The sequence below is a fragment of the Maniola jurtina genome, chromosome 16 (assembly GCF_905333055.1).
Source record: "Maniola jurtina chromosome 16, ilManJurt1.1, whole genome shotgun sequence".
In the NCBI taxonomy this organism is placed as follows: Eukaryota; Metazoa; Arthropoda; class Insecta; order Lepidoptera; family Nymphalidae; genus Maniola; species Maniola jurtina.
Window position 1 is genome coordinate 10,249,339 of NC_060044.1, and position 24,015 is coordinate 10,273,353.

At 36.1% G+C, this 24,015-nt stretch overlaps 2 protein-coding genes across 4 annotated transcripts in view; both read right to left on the minus strand.

Moving 5' to 3' along the window:
• Window positions 1–24,015, minus strand: part of LOC123873041 (amyloid-beta-like protein) — a 171,686-nt gene that overhangs the window by 145,462 nt on the left and 2,209 nt on the right. The gene's annotated exons all lie outside the window — the stretch shown is intronic.
• LOC123873049 (persulfide dioxygenase ETHE1, mitochondrial) overlaps window positions 12,418–24,015 on the minus strand; it is a 35,258-nt gene continuing 23,660 nt past the window's right edge. The window contains exon 7 of the mRNA XM_045917715.1: window positions 12,418–12,461. The gene's annotated coding sequence lies outside the window, so the exon portion shown is untranslated. The remainder of the gene's footprint in view (window positions 12,462–24,015) is intronic.

A 24,015-nucleotide genomic window follows, 5' to 3' on the forward strand; every position in this document is an offset into this window, starting at 1 on the left:
TCATCAGTAACAACAAAAGCTAAGAAATAGCAAAAAGCAATCATTCATATTTACAAAGGCGAAAGTATATTTCAGCCCTAAGGAACATAATGTAATCAAAACTTCAGAACATTAGTACGTAACTAAAAATATTAACAGAAAACTTTTGCTACCTACAGTCCCAAGATGGTTGCCAACAACTCGCAAACGAAAAGCCTCATAAAATCCAATTACAAATTCATCGCACGGTCGCCAAAGAGCCGATAAATTTTCCGGAAGCAACAATGGATACGCAGCCCCTACTAGGATATCGTTACTGATAACGAATAAAATATCTTTCCCGTGCAAGCCACAGTCTTTTCTTTTGAAGTTAAAAACGTGACACCGCAGTTACGTAAAACTGCCTTTATATTAAAAAAGTTACGTTTTACATTTAAAAAATATATGATGTAAGTACAAATTTTTCAAATTTTTTCCTTCACTTGTGCTATATGACCCTACATGATTCTGGTCAATTGGAAGTACCCTATAGATTTTCTTGACAGACACGACTGACAGACGGTTGCACGGACAGACGGACAGGCGGACAAATGGACACACAGACAGACGCATGACATACAGACAACAAAGTGATCCTACATAAGTTCCTTTTTTCCATTTGAGGCACAAAACCCTAAAATCACATTCCCTCAAAAATCGGAGCCCAAAAGAATTATTTTCTAAAAAATATAGCTGTACTTAGCGTTCCGCTACCAAATAACTGTTTAGATTACTTTCTTGTTTTTCCCAAAAAGTATGAGCCAAATCTGAGGTTATGTAAAATTAAGTATAACTTGGATAGCTGCCAGTCGATCTGACAGCCAAATCTATGTGACCTTTCGTGATTTATTACGACAAAGTAAAGCAAACTCCTAGCACCTAGATAGTTTAAATGGTACAGGGGTGAACAAAATTTCAAAAAAGCTAGTAGCATAATGCGTACAAAATGAGATCCCTTTCTCTTTCGTCATTTAAACCTTATGTGTGAACTATCATGTCAAACAATGACTATCTTTAGAAGGTCATAGATGTCAAAAGTACGATTTTACTAGGTACTTATTTCAAAGACGAACCATACTTTTGTCATGACAGTACATTGAGGTACATGAGTTACATCTCGTTTAAATACGAGACAAAAGGACTAGTTTAGAAAACGTTGTATTGCCAATTCAGATTTTTCTTTACTAATCAAATGGCAGATACCAGGCAAGCATAGAGTGGTAGGAGATACGGCAAAGGGGTGATGCACAAAACGCTAGTGCGCCAGGAGCCCTTGAGTCGCGTGCCTCTGAGGGCCGGCAGTGATTAGAGCGCGCTAACAAAGCGTGGAGGGCTCTTAACCTACATGCTCCGTTTCACAACGCCGCAACACTCCTAGCTACCACTGCGAGCCTGGTAGTTGGTACTGGGCTCATCCTTTACCATTACACGTTACACAAGTCTTGTCTTTGATACTTATATGGCACTACTTAGGTAGGTAAGGCAAAAAAGAAAGATTAATATTGTCTAGAAAAGGTATCGTTATTTTACAATAAGTCACATGATAGTGACGAAATACATAGAAGTAGAACTGAATTACATAATTAAAAAATCAAAAAGCAAAAGATGAAAAGATTAGGCATTTATTATTGCTAATTCTAGATCGATGGTTGATAAAAGGAGCTGGTTTAGAAGGTTATAACTTTTTAAACAAAATACACCAAGAAAAACGGCATAAATGAACCAGACAGCAATGTAGAGAAACGAATTATTCAGATTTCGTACTTATACTACGTGAATAAACCACGATGAAATGATTCACTTTTATCCATACTAATATTATAAATGCGAAAGTGTGTCTGTCTGTCTGTCTGTCTGCTACGTTTTCACGGGCCAACCACTGAACCGATTTTAATGAAATTTGGTAGACTTGGGATACATCCCGGGGAAGGACATAGGCTACTTTTTATCCTGGAAAATTGAAGAGTTCCTACGGGATTCAAAAAAACCGAACTCCACACGGGTGAAGCCGCGGGCATCCTCTAGTTTTATATAAAAAGTAAGTAGTTGTCCTGAGTTTAATAGCTCTAGGGCAGACGATGAAACAACGTTTAATAAAAGGACTCGTCGAAAGACTGCACGAGTTTGAAGACCGTTTATTGACCTTACTAAGGCAAGCCTGCGCGCACATCTACTCGCTTGAACGCGGTGAATTTTTCAGTCGACAATGCGAATGACCTCGTCAGTTTCATTGATATCCCAAAACGTGCTCAAGAAATGCGGCGAGTTCAATTCAAATTCAATTCAATTCAAAATATTTTTATTCAATTAAGCTTTTACAAGTGCTTTTGAGTACTGACTAATATATCGTCATTCGAATTTCTTACATGCGTTCCGGCGCGTGCTACGTTCAAAATTGGTGCCGAGATGGCCCATGTGTGTATCTGACGTCATTTATTTAGATTTAGCTATCTGTTTTGCCACTGTAGATGAAACTAGCTATGTGTTTAACGTCGAAGACACGAGAACTGATTTTCCTCTCCCCTGCTCTATCATTATGCAAAAAATGTGCATTAATGGTACTGCTGAATGCTGATATAAATATCTTCTTCTTCCGAGAGTTTGTCAGTGTCTGCTGATAAATGGACACTCAGCTTAGCTCGTAAGCTTATTGATTCCCGAGGAAGAATGAATTCTGGCAACACGTCAAGCAATAAAGCGGTTATCTATGCTCGTTTGCGCCAAAACGGATCCGTGATATGGCCTGCGCCAGTGAAACGGCGCGCTGGGAGGGGACATTAGGGCAAATGCCACCGTAATTACGCGCGAACTTGGGAGGTGCGAGCAACTTTGTGCTCGTAATTTGTTCCTAAACTTGCTTAATATTCCCCTTGACAAGATAAATTTATTAAAGCGTCGGTGACGAGCGCTCCGTACCGAAGCGTGAATGTAGTCTGTTCGGGTAATGACGTCATTAATATTTAGGTATGTGAGTATGCCCAGAAGCCACATAACGATTAGGGTAATACCGAAACATGTCTCTTTAGTACCATTACACTATTTGGAACTCTCAACAGTAGGTATTATCATAAACTAGCTGACGCCCGCGACTTCATCCGCGTGGATTTAGGTTTTTCGAAATCCCGTGGGAACTCTTTGGTTTTCCGGGATAAAAAGTAGCCTATGTGCTAATCCAGGATATTATCTATCTCCATCCCGAATTTCAGCCAAATCCGTCCAGTAGTTTTTGCGTGAAGGAATAACAAACATACACACACACACACACACACACATACATACAAACTTTCACCTTTATAATATTAGTGTGATAATTGACAATTTTTATAGATAAACGAACGATACTGACTAACAAACAAGACAAATGTAATGGATTTATTACTTTGGATGGATAAAATAATGTTATTTTTTCAATAAAAAATAGTCTTAGTCGTTTAATTCATCATCATGATCTACACATGGCCGGCTTATGACTATGGTCTCCTGTAAGAATGAGAAGGATTCGAGCATAGTCCACCACCCTGCAAACAGCTGATCGAGGAAATGATTCCGTCTCGTAGGAGTACCGTTTGAATTTGAACGTTTGTCAAGTAACAATGAAAGAATGTATGGTATGGATATGTATGGAATGTATGGTGTAACTATTTGATTATACATACATAGGTATACCGCATTTTTTAATGTTATATTAATGATTTATCAAACATGCTGTAGATACAGGTATTTGAAATCTTAACAATAAAATTAACCATTGTTCACGTAAATATTTAAAAAGAACTGCGTCGTCTGTGGGCATTGTTAAGGTTTAATATGGCTCTTTGATGGATTACCTTGCTACGGATCCCCTAAGCCTAAGTGGTATTTGATATTCCAGAGTACCTACCCAAATCTTCTAATGGACTTGCTCTGGTCTTGCTATTGAATTGAGGAATCATTGATAGTCAATTTAACGGTGAATGAAATCATCGTGAAGAAAACATCAGAGTATGAAACTGTCATACCCCTTCTAAGTCAGCCCGCTTCAAGTTAGACTTCACTTACCATCAGGTGAGATCGCCGTCAACGGCTAACTTTTATCAGAATATAAAAAAACCGTCATGCCTGAAAGTTTCCATGATGTTCCCAAAAACTTGCGTGACATCTGCCAATCCGCACTTGGCCACCGTGGTAGATTATGGTCAAACTCTTCTCAATCTGAGAGGATATCCGTGCTCAGTAGTGGGCCAGTGATAGGTAGATGATAATATAATATAGCGAGCAAACACAAACGTTTACGAATGGATCAAAAACGGTTGGTAAACCCCTAAGTTGGTCATGGCAACAAAAGCTACGAGTATAAATAATATTACAAGTGTAAATTAAAAATTTATAACACCCCCGACAAGTGAAGGTTACAGTAACTAGAAAAGAGCTGATAACTTTCAAACGGCTGAACCGATTTTCTTGGATTATATTTAAAAACACTCTCGATCAAGCCACCTTTCAAACAAAAAAAAACTAAATTAAAGTCGGTTCATTAGTTTAGGAGCTACGATGCTACAGACAGATACACATGTCAAACTTATAACACCCCTCTTTTTGGGTCGGGGGTTAAAAAGAGGAGAATGACATGTGGCAAAATGTAGAGTAGTCAGCTAATGTAGTCCACGAGAAAACAATGAGTCCTTCAGAGCAAAGGAATCTCGTTAAACTTTTAGCATACTATTAGCCTGTGACATTTGCATTGTAGAAGCTCTATATAATACAAGGAAAATATGAATAGAGTGGTAGATTCCAACATACAGATAAGACTAGCAACTTTGTCCGAGGAGATTTAAGTTTGTGTACTGGGAACTACTACTACTTCATCATGAGCAACCCATCGCCGACTCACTACGGAGCACGAGTCTCCTCTCAGAATGAGAACATAGCATAGTTTTATGGATCGTAAAACTGTGGCCATAGTATATCTGGCCAGTAGGCCAATGCGTATTTTGAGAACATTTCAGAGAACTCTCAAGCATGCAGGTTTCCTCACTATGTTTTCCTTCACTGTTACAGCAACTCTGAAAAGTTAGAAGTGCGTACCCGGGATCGAACCTCCGACTTCCGATTAGACTTCCGATTAGGAGGCGGATCTATTAATTTTTTTTTTAATTTAGATTTTTAAAAAACGTAAACCCAGGCAGACAAAGTCGCGGACATCATATTCTAGTAATGTAATAGTAATAGTTTGTGTGTATGTGTGTATGTATGTTTGTTACTCCTTCACCCAAAAACTACTTGATGGATTTGGCTGAAATTTGAAATAGAGATAGATGATATCCTGGTTTAGCACATAAGTCAATAAATTGGGTTATAAAACCCAATATTATAAGTCTAATTCTAATCGACATAGAAGGCGATGCATATAACTTATTACTTAGATGATCAGATCCCAGCGTGCTACCGAATCCATCAGAAACAGAGCCCTGCACGGAATCCCATTAAACTTTTACAATGCCATTAGGCCGCGACGGTGAACGAACGCAGCACGCCCTTCTCAAGACCTTAGGCGTCGATCACACAGGCAACATTCTAGAACATGAGTAAATTCCTTACTCTATGGTTCTAGAATTCAGAATTCAGCGTTCCAAATCACTAACCATATTACAAATGCGAAAGTGTGTTGGTTTGTTGGTTTATCCTTCGACCACGTTGCAACGCACGATCGCAACAGATCGATGTGATCCTATGTGATCTTTTGTTTGGGTATAGTTAAAGACCTCGAGAGTGACTTAGGCTACTTTTAATCAAAGAGTTCCCACGGGATTTCAAAAATCCACGCGGACGAAGTCGTGGCATCCGATAGTTGATAATTATTTATTTATGCGACAGCCTTCTTTTCACACACAAAATAAGTTTATCAAGTTGGTCAAATATTTAACCTTATTAGGTATAATACTTTCTTTACTCAGCGAATATAGCCAAAATTGACGATTTTGACTTTTGTTTAATTTTTCCACGATTATTTAGTAAGGTGCGATTTTTATTTTATTCTTCCACTCTGCGACCTCGCCTAGGCACGGACCTAGACCTCACAGACCTAGTTTAGGCAGACTCCGCAGAACTAAGAAATCAAGACCGTTGGTAGTGTGATTGATGCCTAAAGACCTACGGGTAATGTCTAGACTCTAGATCGAATGGAGATACGACTACTTTAGCTAAACATAGGAATGCTTTTATTCAATTCTATGCTGCTGATATTTAGAATCTTACAAGTTATAATAGGTGTTCACTATTTGTTAATGTTCTTATGGCTATCTTATGGCTATTGGCCGTCGGGTTATCATTATATTTTGATGCCTGTGACTTCTTCGGCCTGGATTTAGGTTTTGCGAAATTCCGATGAAACTCTTTGATTTTTGCGAGCTTATATCCTTCCCAAAATAAGTCAATTTTTAAACCAAATAAAAAAATAAAAAATAAAATCTAATTCCTAGTAAAAAAACCTCTTTAGGAAAGCAACGATTATTGAGTTCACAAATTTATAGTCTTAATACTTATAGAAAACCTAAAAGTTAGCTTAAACAAATAACATGGACCGAAACCAGATAAACAGATTAAACAAGATACAAAATACATTAACGAAACCACGAGAGTAGATTAAACAAACGCATTTGGAAACATCCAAAACCAAAAGTAGACTAAACAAAAACAAGGACACAGTTGAGGCTTAACTGGTTAGAAACTCGCCGCAGGATTGGAAAGCTGACGCTGACAGCTAAGGAAATGACGGCCTCTGAGTTTTTCATATATCAACTGCCTCGTTGGTTAAAATATTTAAGGGAAGATTGTTTTGTTTTTTTTTTATAGAAAGGCTAATATGGACCGCGCTTGGCTAGAAAATGCCTATTTACTTTTGAATACCCCACCTTTGAATACCTCGTTGGTTTATATAACTTTTTGGCTGCGAATCATATGGGTCGGATTAAAAAAGGTTAAGTTATTTTCTGCGAATATTTTTTTCAAATATATAAATAGCGAGCAAGTGAGCAAACATCGCCACCCGTGAACATTTTGAGTCCCAGAAGAGAAAAATCCAAAAAGTTGCCGACTTCTCAGAAATTTATTGGATAACCTCATGTTGAAATCTAATGGGAACTGAGAACACCGTCGAAGGGAGTTGTTCTTACAAAAAACCAAAAGTAGACAATAAAAACATGGACACAGTTGAGGCTTAACTGGTTAGAAACTCGCCACAGGATTGATGACCTGATAGTGACAGCTAAGGAAATGACGGTTTCCGAGCTTTTCATATCTCAACTGCCTCGTTGATTTAGTGGCTATAGCTTATTTGGCTGCGAATGGTGAATGCCGGGTAAGGTCAAAAATTTATTGGATTTTTTAGGATTGGAAGCAAGTTAAAACGTAACTGCATTTGATCTTTCTCGTTTATATAAAGCACCTTTGTTTACGCACACTATAAATTATTGGGGACTATAATATTATCTTCTGAGTAGTTTAATAATGTAGCTATACTTCTGTTGTTCACTATCTCTAAACTTAAAAATAATAATTAAAGAGCTAAATCTAACGCTATCCTTTTTCAAAGAGAGCATTATAAAAGGGATGGTAATACAATATTTAGACCTGTGATAAAGATTGTGTACAACAGAATTAGCCACATTGGCTACCATGGCCTAGGTGATTTCGATCAGAAAAAACTGATGGGTTTTTCGTAGACGTAGTCACAGACTGCGGTGGTTTCCTAGATCCTTTCAATCCTAATTGATTTCGAGTGTGGTATATCAATGGAAAGAAAAGAGATATGCTAGAGATTTGAGCAAACGCATATGGCAAGTAGCTGTGCAACGTAAAATTTAACGCCGTTCAATAGTTAATTAAATCAACTGCACCATATTTAAATGTGGCACTTGAAAACCCCTCTTTAACAGCTTAACAGGGCTCGCAAAAATATAGTCCCGGACATTCGAGCCGGCACTTCGCAATTTACGATCCGTAACGCTTCGCACTATTATGGAAGTGGAAAAATGCTCGTAAAGCAATAACGTGATTGGAATGTTTATGTGGGTCCGTAAATTTCAAGTACTTTACGGCGTTATTTAAAGTCTGCCGCATTTTGACCCAATGCATTTGGTCGCCACATATCAATACGATGCGATACAGGCTGCGGGGTCTTCTCCGTTTGACCTAGGTCAAGGCGGGGTACGGGCCTCGAGGCATGACCTCCTTGCCCGGGTGTGGCGCGGGGAATAACGTTTCCCCGGTTACGTTCTTCTGTCGCCTACGGCCTGCCTTCTTGGTTTAGGGTCACGAGACCTTGATTGTATGTCGGGTCCAGCAACTGTGGCGGTCACCACAAGTTAATACGATACGAATCTAAGACTGATAGCAAGTCGCAAAGATCTCACTAGGTGGCACCACAAGTATCTTCAATCACTCACTATGAAACCTGAATCACGCTAACGAAGTTTTTTTTTAGTTTGCACGACGAGAAGGGAATAGATGCGCTGGAGATGTGGTGCTGGAGAAAAATATTAGGAGAGTCATGGAACAGGTTACAGATGAATAAGTCCATTCTCGAAGAACTCGGCATCAAGCAGCGTCTATCATCCATTGTTCAATGCCTGTCAATCACCAGAAATACCAATTTTGCTTTCATTTTGATTTTTGTTAGTATCTAATATTTCTGTTTAACAAATAAAGATTCATTTTATTTTCAGTTAAAAGAGAATTAGTTTTTGCATTTCCGACTAAAATTAAAACTCATTATGGTAGCCATTAAAAAGTGTCGCATGCAACATTAAAGAAAAAAGTGGAAAACCTACAAATATTTCGCCTTTGTGTGAGAAAAGCCGGAAAACTTCTACCAAAAGTCGTTAAGGAAACGCGATACAAGTTAACTGTGTAAAAAACTGCAGAAAGCTGCACCGAAAACTAGTCCTCGGTAAACGAAATTTAGCTACACAAGACTGCAATATGCGTTTATGTAAATTCGTTCTAGTAGTTTCCATTTTGAATGGAAAACTTCTTAAGACTTAAAGTACAGGATGTCTTTTCGAGCAACAGTTGTCTTTTCGTACAATTTTTTTTTTGTAATTTCTTCAAAACCACCAACGAAACGTGCTTTATACACGAGCAACAAAGGCTTTGAGTATTCAGTTTGTATATAAGTATTATTTTGTACACGGCTAGAACAGCTGTTGACAAACACTTAATGCTTAATTTTTTTACAAAATAATTGTTAAACTTTTTACTAAATTCGACGTTACACCAGCATTTCAGAATTTGTATCTATCTACTTATAGCAAACTGGCAGGTCTATTGCCTATCTCTGTGGCTATGGCTATGTGTACTTACCTAAGCCTGCAATGTACGTTTATGTAATTAAACTTTTCTTTCTAGTTATTTTTGTTTTATTTAAATCGAAACTTCTTAAGACTTATGGTCCAGTTGTCTTTTCGTGCAAACACTGCGGAATTTCTTTAAAACCATTTTTATACTCAAGCAACTTTTGAGAGAAAATCCGTGGGCACTTTTTGATTTTCTGGGATAAAAAGAAGTCTATGTCTATCTCTAAGATGCAACTATCTCTGTACCAAGTAGATTGCATCTCACAACTTCGTCCACGTGGTTTTAGGTTTCTTAAAACTCCCGGGGCAACTTTTAATTGCCCGGGATTAAAAGAAACTATGCCCTTCTCCGAGATTGAAGCTTTATCCGTACCAAATTTCATCAAAATTGGTTTAGTGGATGGGCCGTGAAGCTAGCAGACATACAGACATACTTTCGCATTTATAATATTAAAATAGGTAGGTATATGAATTAATTTGACTCAATTTCTGGAGAACTTATTCTCATTGCTCAGCATTCAAACCAATATGTTATCCAAGCAGCAAATACAGTCTACGATTAGGTAGATACTTGGTCTATCCCAGATATCTGTATTTGGAATTGATTGAAGTTAATTCATGCATTGCTGACTAAGTACTAACACATGCTATGATTGGAGCTTGCCGAATTGATTCGCTCGGCTAATTGAACAGGGCAAAACGGTTATCTAGGCTTTCATCTACAGCGTGTTTTATCGCACGAATATTATAAAGGCGAAAGTTTGTGTGTATGTGTATGTTTGTTACTCCTTCACGCAAAAACTACTGAATAGATAGATTATACGCAGTATAATTACATGGGCTACTTTTAGCCCGGAAAATCACTGAGTTCCCACGGATTTTTAAAAACCTAAATCCATGTGGACGAAATCGCGGACATCAGCTAGTATCATATACTAGCATCATATATTATTATTATTAACATGACAAAATATGAGGTATGCAGTACCAAATAGTTAGTAGGTCATCAGCTCTGTGGTTCGAAAAGGCATTATTTGACGATTCAAAAGTACTTGTACAAGTTTATTTAAATAGAAATACTTCTATTCTACCCTAAAATCATAATCACACAGACCCTTTTACTACGTGAGGATAAAATTCGACGAAATCCACAAGTGTATGCAGCAGCAACCTTTGTTAAAAAAATACAATCTTATACAACGGCGCGTCGAGTCGGATCTCTCGAAAAAATAAATTCGTCGACTCGAGAGGGAAATAAGCACGCAATAAGAGGCACCGAAAAGTAAATTATTCAACCTCAATTTACCCTCCTTCAGGCGCTAGAACAGGCTGAAAATTCATTTTTCACGGCCCGCGTCGCGGAGGGCGAGAGCCCGCGGGAAACTGTGAGGAGGTTGTGATTATATCTGCTGCAATCGCTATAAGAAGGTTGCTAACTAATCCAATCCACAACTCTTTAGGTTTTCCTTCTACCATAGTAGCTGTAGTAGTAGGAAGTACCATGGTTCTATTAGAAGTACTAATTAGTAGAGTTGGTCTGAAATGAAATATGGCGTCATAAACATTTAACATGCTTTTTAGGGATCCGTACCCAAAAAATGCCAACGGGGCTACCGAACTGGACCCTATTATTAAAACTCCACTGTCCGTCCGTCTGGCTGTCAGAGGGCTGTATCTCGTGAACCATTGGTAGAGAGCTGAAATATTCACAAAATGTGTATGTTTATTGCCGCTATAACAACAAGAAATTTCAAAATTGCCGCTACGAAAAAAAAAGTGTTATTTCTTGTACTATGGTACGGACCTTCCTGTGCGAGTCCAACTCGCACTTGACCGATTTTTAGTTTAATCCTAGTTTAATCGAAAATTTAAAATGATTACCTACTGAACTTGTTATTAGTAAGCGTATCGTAATAATATATACTCTTGCTAAAAAGTGACAGCATTACAAAATTTTTCTAAATCAGTTTGTCTGTCCTTGTGCATACCTTCCAATTGTCCATGGTTTTTATAAGAAGGTATTTACATGAGTACCTTCTCAAAATTTTCTACGAGCTCTCGAACCAGAAGTACCGTCGAGAGGATTAGTTTGTCCTCTCGGCTATCAATGTTAGGCCGTCAAGTGGGGCAGAAGGCCTATTTGCCGCTCCATTGGCCATTTTGTAGGCTCTGACGCAATTAAGCGCTACGTATATTATGTTGGTGTAACAGGGTTATTGAGCTTTTAACCTAAAACCAAAAGCCACTAGCAATAAAACTTGCAGAACTTAGCTCTTCAGTTCTTCAGCTCTCAGTCACAGTATGGTAAAATCGAGGTATCCCTAGTGCCTACAGAGGAAAATGACGTACCTCTTTTTCCTCTCTTGGTTTCTGTTAAGTTTCCTTGATTTCCCGGAATAAAATATGTGATGTGATTTTTAACTATATCCATGCAAAGATCCCTTTTTTAACCCCCGACCCAAAAAGAGGGGTGTTATAAGTTTGACGTGTGTATCTGTGTATCTATCTGTGGCATCGTAGCTCTTAAACTAATGAACCGATTTTAATTTAGTTTTTTTTGTTTGAAAGGTGGCTTGATCGAGAGTGTGCCATAATCCAAGAAAATCGGTTCAGCCGTTTGAAAGTTATCAGCTCTTTTCTAGTTATTACTGTAACCTTCACTTGTCAGGGGTGTTATAAATTTTTAATTTACACTTGTTATTGTTACTGGCTATTTATATAAAAAATCATATTTGCTAGGTATTTTTCTCCCGATACAGTGTATTTAATTGACAGACGGTATGGTAAAATTGAGGTATACCTATCTACCTACAGAGGAAAATAAAGTAAGTGCAGACAATCTGTCTGGAGCTTGGAAGGCTTTTCCTTTTTTCCTTAGAGATTTCTTCATTCTAGGAGTATTTTCACAGTTACTTAAGTATAAATTATTAAGTATAAATCTTGAAGGCGGGTTCTATTAGAATCAGTTCACTGAATTGTGATAGAGTTGGAAGTGATAAACTTATTGAAAAGTCAATATGTTGGTAATAAGTTGATTATCATCATCATCGTTACGATCAATCCATCGCCGGCGTACTACAGAGCACGGGTCTCCTCTCAGAATGAGAAGGGGTTTGGCCATAGTCTACCAAGCTATCCAATGAGTGCCAAGCTTCACAAACCTATGAGAACATTAGTACTTTCAGGCATGCTGATTCCCTTACGATATTTATCCTTCATCGTTAAAGCAAGTGATATTTAATTTTTTTAAATGGACATAACTCCGAAAAGGTGCCAGGGATCGAAGACGTCCTGAATAGGAAGCCAACTTCTTAAACACTAGGCTATCACTGCCCTCTTTTGTTATGTTATGTGTGGCATAAATAATTTATCTATGTCTTAATCCACGCGGACAAAGTCGCGGGTATCAGCTACAAATAGATATAATAATATTGGTACTAAACTTAAAGAAATTGTCAGTCAAATTATTATTAGCAATAAGTAGGCGAAGAAAAAAAAGACAAAAAAGTAGTACTGTTAGTATTTGAATAGATACTTAGGTGCTACACTTAACAAGTTAAACCTTCACACATGTAGATTATAGGCATTTTTTATCCTAAACCAGTACCAACGATAATAGCATAGGCATCTAAACAAGAAAAAAAACTAGCGTTTCAATGTCACCAGTCTAGTCTAACAGGTGCGCTAGGCCTGGGAACCAGTGCAAAAACACTCATCTCATCCTGCGAACGAGACTTTTTGCCATCCATAAATAGATTTACAGTATCTCGTAGTAAGTGTTTTATGGAATTCATTAGATAGCAAGGTTACCTTTTTAGTTTACTTGAAAAGCCCAGTTAGGTAAATGTTGGGTCTTAGAACTTCTAAGGTGTAGATATAGGCATACTAAATAAGGATTTCTCGAAATAAACTCCTTTGGGAAGTTGAGCTTAGGAATTGTTTGGAAAATTGTATCCCTAGCTTTTATAAAACACTAGCTTTTGCCCACGACTTTGTCAGCGATACATACCTATAGCACCTATCTTTAGGACGCTTGGACAGCTCCTCTAACACAATGAAGTACCTAATGTTACATCTCATCATTATTGATAATAATATTGTTAATTATATGTATTGTTAATTTTATAGCTATTGACATTGTATTCGTACTGAAATTTATTTACCTAGCTTAAAATTGCACAATTAATTTATATTTTATGTTTTATGATTGAATTATTTTATTTATGACGTTCAAAAAGTGTACATTGTTACCTACTTTGAATAAAACATTTGAATTTGAATTTTTATTAATTTACAGTCATTTGAGAATAATGTAGCTATTTTAAAAGACTTTTTGAAATCGGATGAGTAGTTCAGAGGATTACCTACCTCCTTCCAAACTTACAAACCTTACCTACCTCTTTATAATATTAATGTAGACTAGGATTAAATGCCGGAATACGTTGCAATGCCTCAATGAACGACTCGCATGCCACCAATTATTGTACTGTCTGTCAGAAACCTTTTTGCAAGTCCTAATAATAATTGTACAAAGTATTATCGCAATCAGATGAAAAGTATAGAAACCCAAAAGGGGCAAAAAACCAAACGAACAAAGATGCATTCATTTTAAAAGACAATATGGATTCAAAGTTTTTGCTTTTTATTAGTTTTTCATGTTTACCAAATGCTGCATATATTAATTTATCTAATTTAAATTCATGATAGTTACTTATGAACTACGTTATAAAATCAATATCTAGTTGAAAGGATATACATTCCAAACACACACACACGGATAATATGTATCTCCTTTAAGCACTAAGGGTGTTGACTCAGCACTCAGCTTACACAGACAATCCGTAGGACATGTATTTGCTCAGCACACAGCTTCTAACTACGTCTATAGCTTGAGCTAAGATTCATCGAATAACCTTTGTGGTTGCTAAACACTAAATTGCTATGCAGTCAGAGTTGTTGGGTTTACCTCTATTTATCTATCTAGTATTTTATTTACCCCCGACCCAAAAAGAGGGGTGTTATAAGTTTGGCGTGTGTATTTGTGTATCTGTGTGTCTGTGTATCTGTGTATCTGTCTGTGGCATCGTAGCTCCTAAACAAATGGACCGATTTTAATTTAGTTTTTTTTTGTTTGAAAGGTGGCTCGATCGAGAGTGTTCTTAGCTATAATCGAAGAAAATCGGTTCAGCCGTTTGAAAGTTATCAGCTCTTTTCTAGTTTGTTATAGAGGTTTTTGTGTCGGGGGTTTTGTAAATTTTGAGTTATTAAATACATTCTTGAGAGAACAAATTGATTTGATAAATTGTCTCTTGGTTTTTATGTACCTACCTACCTGACCTGAAAATTTTTATTCGAGAAAATTCCGTTTTTCCCACTGTGTACGGAATCATAATAATAATTTTTACTGAGGTATGGGTATACATATAGAATTATGCAGAAAGAGTGCAAATGTGAGTTTGTATTATTAGGAGGATTATCTCCAGAGTCGTAAAACGTTGTGATAGCCTAGGTTCGGACTTCAGGAGGACGGGGGATCAATCCCGGGTACGCACCCTATGCTTTGTGCATTATAACAATTAATTATACCAGCTTTAACGGCGAAAGAAAACATCGTGAGAAAATCTTCATGCCTGAGAACAAGAGGGATTTGCCTGGATTATAGCTAAGACCACTCCCGATCAAGCCACCTTTGAAATAAAAACAGACTAAATTAAAATCGGTTAATTAGTTTAGGAGCTACAATGCCACAGCCAGATACACAGATAGACACGTCAAACTTATGACACCCCTCTTTTTGGGACGGGGGTTAAAAATAGACTTGTACCTACGTCTAATATTTAGTACACCACAGAGTAGCAAACTTTATTTGAATAGTAACAAAGAAAAGGCAAAATGTACATTTTTGTGTATTGTCACAGGTATCTCTATTTCCATTGTGTTCCATTTTTACAAAAGAACTGTAACATTTTATTGTGAATCTTAGTTTTCAGGTAAGTTTTTAAAAAAAAGCTGAAAGAATGCAAAGCTATTTTCCTCCTGAAAGCTAATACAAAACACAGAATACCTAGGTACGTAAAAGAATAGCAATTACAAGTATACTGGAAGACTCAAATATCTCCCCATAGTAGGTATATACCTGTACTGCGCCGTTTAAAAATGCAGTATCTTACTGTATTTTATTCCATTAACTCTCTACTATTTTACAGACTATTATAAACAACTAAATGAACAAAGCAAATAGTTTTTTTTTTAATTATTATTAATTATATTATTTAGTCTTACATCACGACAAGTTACCCAAAGGACTAGTGTCCGTTTCTACATGCATCTCTATACTTTATCCCATTATGCTAATTAGATAAATGAGTATTTTTGTTTCTACTTGTTTTTGTTTGTACTTTAACTTCGTGATTCTATTATGTTAATAAACTAGTCCGTACTGTCCCACAAGTGGGCAAAGGCGTCCCATTGTTTTCTCCACAATTCTCTAAGCTTCTACAATATAATATTTACTAGCTGTGCCCGCGACTTCGTTCGCGTGGAATAGTGACTTTTCGGGCAGCGTGATTCTTTAAATTGACATAACTTTTTTTATTTATGAACCGATTGGCATGAAATAAACACTAAATGTTAAGTGAAGCTTACTACAATATATTAGTGAAAACCGTATCTAAATCGAATAAGCCGTTTCTGATATTAGCATGCACAAACACACAGACAAACAGACAAAAAAAATTAATTACAATTTCGGGTTCGACATCGATACAATAACAACCCCTGCTACTTTTTTTTATATATTTCCATTGTACAGACACCACTTTTCTACAATTTTATTATATGTATAGATTTTTAGTTAAAAGTGATAAAGAAACTGAAATGGCAGCCCTACCACAGATGGAAAATTGTGATATCATTGTGTTGTACAAGAGAATGGGTAAAACTTAAAAATAGTTCTTCCTGCACCTAACTACGTTCGTACGGTACGTATCTTTCACGAGAGAGCGTACTTTACGAACAAAAGACTACATGCAAACTGGTAGAAAGTTCTGTTGAATACGTCTGAAGAGAAGCTCCGGCCATGAAAGGAGCGGGATTTATGCAAAGTTAAACACTGAATAGAAATGGGTTATTTACGCGACCTTAATGTGGTTATTGTTATGGAGTAAGTCGAGTTGAAGTATTGGTTTTCTGGTGCTAAATTATTCGTAAGTTCTTTGTTCTAATGGTATCGAATAAGATATAAATTGGTTTTTAAAACAGATGTTAATCTTATGTTTATAACACCCTTACAAACTCAGATTACTTTAATAGAATAACGTCAACATAATAGTAAAAGTACACCTACATACAGCTTTATACGAGTATAAATAAAGTAATATTTTATTTCAACTTGATTTTTAGAGTTCCATACTCCAAAAGGAACTCTTATAAGATCATTTTGTTGTTTGTCTGTCTGTCCATCTGTCCGTCGTATCTGTCAAGAAAACTTATAGAGTACTTCCCGTTACATATAATCATGAAATTTGGCAGGTAGGAGCCCAATTAAAAACCTAGAGTGGCGTAGGCTACTTTATATTCCAGAAAATCAAAGAGTTCTGCGGGATTTTTATAAACTTAAATCGAAGATCCTAAACGATGTCGCGGGCATCAACTAGTCCTTCATAAACTTTCCGAACCGAACCTAAATATTTAACGTACATAATTCGTAAACCTCCCGAGTCTCCTAAGAAAATGGAGAGGGGTATTATTCCCAAACCGCCAATTTAGGGGCTCAACCAGTCTCAAGGCTTAGCTGAAGACTCCATCTTGTGAGCGAGGAATCAGGGATTATACTACAAAGAACGCCCCATTTCCTAGTAAATGCACATACATATTGAATAGGTATCCTGATAGAATATAATATTAGGTACCTACCCTTTATATGGGATTGTGAATAATATATAGCCCATATTTGCACTAGATGATACCCAACCACGTCCGGGTGGACTTAGCTTCTTAAATAATTCCGTGGGAATTTTTTAATTTTCCGGGATAAAAAGTAGTCTATGTCCACCTCCGAAATCTACCTTTATTTCGTTAAAATCGGTTTAGCGGATGGGCCTAATTTTTTTTTACCCATAAACTGATAGTGACACGACACATTTTTGAATCTTTTGTGAAAAGGAAGAACTTATGGATTAGTAGGAGTAGCACAAAATTCAAAGGTTGTTTGTTGCGAAAAATTCAAAGGTAATAGGATACCGTGTCGTCGATTTTTGGTACTACAGCCAGCTCAAACTATTGGGGTGAACTCTATAAACGTGAGAATTTGCACTCAGGTTCTCTCTATTATATAGAAAGAAAAAGGGTATTGAAAAATTCCAACGGAATTTAAAGAAATTAAATTAACATGGAAAAAGAGCTGGCAGCCTGTACAAAAACAATTCTATAGCTTATTCTAATCATATTATATCAATTATCATTAATTACTTGGTTAATTGTGCCCTGAGAGTTATAGCATATTAGTAATAGTTTTTCAATGGGTTGGAAAAATGCAGGAAAATCTACGACGAATACGCGGTGAAGACTGCATGGAAATAAACATGGACATTGTAATTCCTTAGGCTCTAAAAATACTACTATGAGTAAACAATAAAATCAAGCGTGAATACTTTTGAAGAAGTTTTTAAAATGGAGCTATATTGCTATAGTGCAGCATCTATTAAAACACGTACAGCGCACATAAAATCTGCCTTGTTTGCGCTCAGGTTTTATCTCCAAGCTCATATTCTGGGGAGGTCGAATTAAGCGCATTGCAGGTGTACAAATACTACGTAGCTACGCTAACGTAAGAAACACCGGTCAAGTGCGAGTGGGACCCGCACACGAAGGGTTCCGCAGGGTACAAGAAATTTCAAACCAGTATAATAAAAATTTGCAAGTCAATGACAGACAGCGAATTGATGTGATTTAGTAAAGTCATTATTTAGTCGAGAACACAAATCTTTGATTTTTCGTTTATTTCGTTTGAGTTTTCGGATATTTTCCTTTATATGTTCTTTTAAGACATTGCTACCTGCCTTCCATTATTCTAAGTCAACGGGAAGTACCCTATAGGTTTTGATTCGCCTGATTCGCCTTGATTTGATGGTTCCTTTCTTTTCGAGGTACGGAACCCTAAAAATACTTTAACCTAGCTCGTTTCGTTCAATCGACGTTTTTCTTCTACTAATGATCTAACTGGCACGTTGAGGCATTTCTTTTAGATTTGTTTCTTTTAATGAAACTTTTTGGACGTCTAATGTGTACGTTCGCTGAATTTTTTATGTGATTTTATTTCCGCTAAAGTTTTAAATTCCTTTTACCTTGCAGTCGAAATACCACTAAAACCCGTTACAGTACAAAATCTTGTTGGTAAAATTAGGGTTAGGTCAAAACCATAGTTAGTTATATTGACTGACTATAATTAAATAATCATCCCTAAATAATTTCTCCAGCGTTTAATTTAAATACTTTTTACTTTGTTACCCAGCATTTCATTTGTCATGATTCCTACCATTTATTATGCTTACACGCACAGCTTTTTCAGAATTTAGTAAAACAAAATTGAGTCGTTTGATAACTATACTCTACCCACGGAAAGAACAAGTAAAGCGTTCTTCTTTTAATTAAACCCATACAAATGACAGAGACAAAAATCACAGAGGGCGTAAACGATTTTGAATCATCAACCAATCATAAACATGTTTTCAAAAAGCATTCGAAATTCAATTCGAATATATTTTCAAAGAACATTCGAAATTCAATTCGAAAATGTTTTCAAAAAATATTCGAAAAATTGGTGTTCAACACACAGTTTCGTTTGTGATTGGTTGGTAACTCAAAATGGTTAAAGACCACTGAGATTTTTGTCTCTATCATTTGTATGGGATAACGTAACAGACAGAGCACTATACTAACTTCTTTCCGTGTGTAAAGTATAGCCATTGGCATTATCGATCGATATTCCGGTTTTAATATCCACAATAATTTTCATTGTGCACCGTAGTCTAAATGTAAACACGATACTTACTATGAAGCAAATTCTTTCAAAATATACTTTAGTGCCTGAAGCCCAGACAGACTGTATCAGAATAAAGTACGCTTCGCTGAATCTATTGAAAGAGCTTCTAAGCTAAAATCTCTTCGGCTGTGACGATGATAGGCAGTGAAGGTTCTTTAGATACAAGTAGTTACTTAACTGGCGCGATATTTGCTGGTGTCATTTAGGGATAGTTCTAAGTTAATCCGCTTCCATCTCAGACTGCATCATCACTTACCACCAGGTGAAATTGCAGTCAAGGGATAACTTGTAATGAAAAAAGGGGTACTAATTTAGTTCAACGGTTCCCGACATATAAACTTCTAATGCGTCACAAAGTCGCGAAATAAGCTAGCCTTGAAATAAAACTACAACAAATAGTCAAAACTTATAATTTAAATATTAGCTTTGTTATGTGTGAAAGAACTCTTCACAATGTGCCAAATTATGCGGACCGAATTTAATCAGAATATTTAAATTTCTGATTAAATAAAATTAGCGTGGTGGTTTATTTTAAAACGTAATTGCTTAAAACGTACGCGCGTAAAGTACTCCTACTTTTTAACCAATTAAGGCGAGGACGCGAATGAAATAAAATCCAGGACGCGAGAAAATTGTGCTTTATCCAAAACCCAAAACAAAGCCGTTGAGTTTTAAAACAATGGGTCTAATAATGGCCCAAAAGGTAATGACGTTGTGAGTTTCCGTAAGCCCCTCCAAAGCCTTATAAAGTTAGGCAGAGGTTACATTAGACCGCGATATTTAACGCGACTCTCGTTTTTCCTTATCTTGAAGAAAAGGTAAACAAGTAGTTTTTACGACCTTGTTACATCGAACTGACAGTGAAATCATGATAGAGTGAAAAACCTAACTCTAGAAGGCCAAAAGCGCCAGGAAAACCGCGTCGCTTAAGCGTTTCTCCGAGAAGGTCTCTTAAGCTAATAGTCTATTAAGCTTTTCTCATGAATAATTTCTATCTTTGTTGTACCTATTGTAATCCCTTTACAACCTCTCGCACTGCCAAGGGTCACTCATAGGAATCTCTTATTAGAGATCAGTGCTTTCTTGTCCACTTTTTCTTTCTTTTTCTCTTTATTGTTGCTTTTTCTGGTACAAATAAAAAAAGTAAGGAAAAAACTATACTACATAATATTATATCAAGTCACCCAGGCGTCTATTTTTCAGTAGTTGAGCATCTAATTAATATTATTAGCAGGTGGCCCGGTATACAGATGTGTTTAGAAGACCAATCAGACTCTTATTAAATGGCGTGAAATATTCATCACATAATCTCTCAAAACTACGACCATTTGCATATTATAGCTACGAGTACTGTAGAGATGCTTGAGCTTCTTCTTTAGATACCACGAAGTTACACGTTCAGGTAATATAACATAGTACAACATGAAACAGGTAACATGAAGTTGTTTCAATGCCTAGTTATTGCCATTACTAAATATCGATTATGGTGGTCGCTACGCGATGTAACCACGTTGTATTAATGTCTTTGTCATGAATCAAATCGCGTTACGACCCAGTGTAGCCTCGGCCTAAGAACAGCGGCGCGACGACGCGACGGACGGCAGGAATTTTCATCAAAAAACCTCAGCCCTTGGTTTAAAATGTCAAAAACAATTCCTATCAACTTTTCTTTTGTCTTTTTCAACCGCAAATCCGATTTCTCAAATATCGGATGAAACGATTAATTTTCTTCTCAAATACAAACTGAATAAGATTAAAGTCCGAACTCCGAAATGATGACTTTGTTGTTTTTAAGACAAGATTTTGTCTGAGGGTTCGAGCTGAGCACTAAGTAACATTTTGCGTGATTTTAATCCATTTGAATTTATTTTAATCCAAGAAAATTCTCTACTAACAATTGACAAAGGAAAAGAAAAAAGTTAATATCAAGTCGACATGCTACAAAAATACGAAATATGTAGTTATACTGTAGTAACCTTGTCAAAGGAATTTCCAAGCACTTTTATACGAAAAATTTAAAACATATCGGTTTCATATTCAAGCATAGCCAAGTCGTAACGAAAAGTACTAAAGTTCGGGCAATATAAAATACATTTTTCACAGCGGGAAGCAAAGTTCTGAACTTACAAGTTCTAATATAATTTCCACCTTTATGGAAACTTTTAAAAGCACTATGTCGGGACTCAGGTTACCTTTTTGGGAATAGTTTTCACTCTTGGAGGAGCTTTACAGCATTTTTACTGCCTCATAAACAAAAGTTGGCTTATTTATATCGTACGGCAGTGAATTACATGAAAACTTTATATGTGCTCTTCTGTGGAAAAGCTCTAGTTGTGAACGTAATTAAGTTGATTAGGTTTTAAATTTAATTGAATTTATTTTAGTTTTTAATTGTCAGTTATTACTATACCTAATTCTAACATTAAAAAAATACATAATAAACAATTAAGCTTAAGTTTACCTCTAATCAATGGTTTAGTGAGAAAGATCCGACATAAAAGTGAACTAATTTGTGAAAGCACCTTTCTTGAAACATAAGGCACTATTATTGGCACTATAATTATTTCATACACTCCAACTGCTTCACAAGAACGAATTTGTGAGATTTAAGACAATATAAAATGTGACCTAGAGATAAAATGTGGGGCATGTAGCTAGACGTATGAATTAATAATAATCATATCTCCAGTCAGCTAAACTAAATTCACGAGACTAAAGGCACGAGTGGTACGAACTCTTGCAACTTATCATGATAGGAAAAGCAAACAGACAGACTGGCAGTGTTGCCTGCCCTGTCTAGCAGTATATCTACCCTGTGCCTATAAATTTCCCTGAAGCGTAGCCTAACACTATAAAAATGAAATAAAAGTGAGTCAGTTAACGTTCCAGTACACAAGTCCGAGTCGTAAATGAGTAGTAAACTGTGAAGTTGTGTGTTTAGGACTAAACTGACAGAACTCACTGGGCTACCGACTAAAGTTAGCTACAAGTACGTAGGTAAAGACCTAAGTTTTAAGTTAAGTACGTAATACTAACTTTACTTTTAAAATATTGGGAGAAATAATTTAATCTGTATTTAGGTGGTTTATAACTTGAGAAATCGTATAATTTCTTACGTTTACGGTTTCAGAATATCCTTCTGATCTTCAAGCTGTAAGTTTTTGAAAAAAAAGTTATTAGAGGAGAGACGATAGAGTTTGAAGGTTTTAGTGAAAATATGAACAGCGCCCCTAGTGAAAATTTTTGGAACCTGTCTGACTAAACGTTGCTGTAATTCACAGTTATAAAGCCTCGATAAAGCTAAATTTTATTTATTAAAACCCCCCCGAATTTAAGATTGGCCTCATTAGGTATCCAAATTCCCCTTTGATTTGATTTTTGGACCAATTTCAAAAACAATTTTCAACAAATCAAGTGCTCATGGAGTCGTGATCTAGGGTTTCCAAGAACTCCTGGCTTTTATATACTGTTCATTCCATGTTACATAACAATATGTTTTGGTTATAAGGAGTTGTAAATATAACAAGTCTTTTATATGTTCGAGATATATTTGTTTCAAAATTCTCTATTACAGAGAAAATACCAGTAATTTAAGCTCTCTTATCAAATAGTTACTAAACTTTTTACTCTATAAGTACCTAGTTACTTTATTTACAGCACCTTTCATCTCGACCCCATTACTTATCTTGTAAACGTTGTCAGTCTTAACTGTTAAGGAAAAATGTAAGAGAAAAAGGAATAAGAAGTTAGCATACAAAGACGTGAGGTGACTCAAATGAACTACCTGAGACTCGTTTCATCTCTCCCCTTGAAGCTTATCTGATCGTATTATAACACTTGTGTTATAAAGATAGAAAGGTATTTGCACTGTGTCGTATTTTATTTTAACTATACTAAGGAGGAAGTAAAATAATAATAAGCCCTGGTCTTTTTCTCAGAAAAGGATGCTTTTGGAACCCTCATAGCTTTATTTATAGGTTGACGTTAAATTATCACCACTACTGCACCATAAATTCACCTATTCGTATTTGAAAAAGGTTTCATTGTTGCCATATTTTTTAAATTTGATTTGATTCGAAAAGTTATGAGTTGAAAAGTTATTTCATTTTCTACATAGAACTAGGACGGCATCAAAGCATGAATTCACCACGTATTCGTATTTGAAAAAGTTTAAATTGTTACCATATTTTTTTTATTTGATTTGATTTGAAAAGTTATGTGTAATCTCATTTTCTACATAGTATTACGTCATCAAAGAGAGTAGAGTAAAAATAAAAAATGCAATGCCGAAAGCAAGACATTTACTTACCTTCTTTTATAAAAAAATGTATTCTATTTATTGAAGAAATGTATTAATATTATTTTTCTTAACCTTCACAATATCCCACCCCTGCTATCCATGTAAATTAAGCGTTGTTAGAGTTGTAAAGAAATAAGAAGTAGCATACAGAAACGTGAGCGGACTTCAAATAACCACAGACTCGTTTCATCTCTCCCCGTGAAGCTTATCTGATCGCATTATAACACTTGTGTGATAAGAACAGAAAAGTGCTGTATAATCATAATTTACTTGTTAGTAGTTGTTAGTTAGGAATTTTTATTTCAGGAAGTTGTTTGAAATGA